The sequence below is a fragment of the Galeopterus variegatus genome, unplaced genomic scaffold, assembly GCF_000696425.1.
Source record: "Galeopterus variegatus unplaced genomic scaffold, G_variegatus-3.0.2 Scaffold8896, whole genome shotgun sequence".
NCBI classification, from domain to species: domain Eukaryota; kingdom Metazoa; phylum Chordata; class Mammalia; order Dermoptera; family Cynocephalidae; genus Galeopterus; species Galeopterus variegatus.
The window spans coordinates 9,654-11,691 of record NW_007735007.1 but is presented as its reverse complement, the minus strand read 5'-3'; positions in this window follow the sequence as shown (position 1 = coordinate 11,691).

The window sequence follows — 2,038 nt, the reverse complement described above, 5'->3', positions numbered from 1 at the left end:
TTTTTTTTTTTTTTTAAGATGACCGGTAAGGGGATCTTAACCCTTGACTTGGTGTTGTCAGCACCACGCTCAGCCAGTGAGCGAACCGGCCATCCCTATATGGGATCTGAACCCGGGGCCTTGGTGTTATCAGCACCGCACTCTCCCGAGTGAGCCACGGGCCGGCCCCTAAGTTTTAATTTTTGTATATGGTGTAAGGTAAGGGTCCAGCTTCTTCTTATGCATGTGAATATTTCCCAGGACCATTTGTTAAAGAGATTGTTATCTTCCCTTGGCACCCTTGTCAAAAGTCAATTGACCATAAATGTGTGCGTTTCTTTCTGGACTTCTTATTCTATTCCATTGGTCTGTATGTCTAGCCTTATGCCAGTACCACATTGTTTCAATAACTGTGTTTTGCAGTAAGTTTTGAAATGAGAAAGAGATTTCTCTGACTTTATTCTTTTTCCAGACTGTTTTGACTACCCAGGGTCACGTGAGATTCCATATGAATTAGAGTGTATTTTTCTATTTCTGAAAAAAAATTTTTGGATTTTTACAGGGATTGCACTGAATCTGCAGAATTTGGGCAGTTTTGACATTTTTACAATATAAGTCTTCCAATCCATGAACATGAGATGTCTTTATCTGTATGTCTAGTTTTTCTCAGCAATGTTTTATAGTTTTCAGTGTACAAGTCTTTCACTTCCTTTGCTAAGTTTATTCCAAAGTATTTTATTGTTTTGGGTACCATTGCAAATAAAATTATTTTCTTAATTTTCTTTTCAGATTGTTCATTGTTAGTGTATGGAAACACAACTGATTTTTGCTTGTTGATTTGTATCCTGCAACTTTGCTGAATTTGCTTATTAGTTCTAACAGGTTTTTTGCATGAGGTCTATACCATTTTCAACATAAAAGATCAAATCATCTACAAACAGAGATCATTTTACTTCTTCCCTCCTAATCTGGATGTCTCATTTCTTTGTCTTGCCTAATTACTCTGGCTAGAACTTTCTGTTACTATGTTTAATAGAAATGGTGTGAGCAGGCATCTTTGTCGTGTTTCTGATCTTAGAGAAAAGCTTTTAGTCTTTTATCATTGAGTATGATGTTATCTGTGGGCTTTTCATATAGGCCTTCATTATGTTGAGGTAGTTTCCTTCTATTTCTAGTTTGTTGAGTGTTATCACTAAAGGATGTTGAATTTTGTCAAATGCTTTATCTGCATCAATTGAGATAATATGGATTTTTTCCTTCATTCTGTTAATATGGTGCATTATATTGATTCATTTTTGTATGTTGAACCATCCTTACATTCCAGGAATAAATCCCACTTTGTTTGGTATATAATCCTTTTAATAGGATACTGGATTTAGTTCGCTAATATTATTGGGGATTTTTGCATTTATATGTATAAAGGATGTTGGTTTGTAGTTTTCTTGTAGTGTCTCTGTCTGCCTTTGGTATCGGGTAATACTGGCCTTTTAGAATGAGTTAGAAAATGTTTCCTTTTCTTCAATTTTTTGGAAGAGTTTGAGAAGGATTGGTGTTATTTCTTGTTTATATGTTTTGTAGATTTCACCAGTGTACCTACCAGATCCTGGGCTTTCTCTGCTGGGAAGTTTTACGATTACTGATTCAGTCTTCTTACTTGTTACATGTCTATTCAGATTTTCTATTTCTTCTGGAGTAAATTTTGGTAGTTTGTGTGTTTCCAAGAATTTCTTAATTTCATCTAGGTTATTCAATTTGTTGTCATACAAATGTTCTTATTGGTCTCCTATAATCCTTTTTATTTCTGGAAAATCCCCAGTAGTAATGTTCCCACTCTTGTTTCTGAATTAATAGTTCATCTTCTCTCTTTTTTTCCTTTGTCAGCCTAGCTAAAGGCTTATAAATTTTGTTGATCTTTTAAAATAAACAACTTTTGGTTTCATTAATTTTTCTGGGTTTTTTTCTCTTCTCTATTTCACTTGTTTGCACTGTATACTTTATTATTTTTTCTTTCTGACAGCTTTCAACTTAATTTGCTGTTCTTTATCTAGTTGTTTTAGGA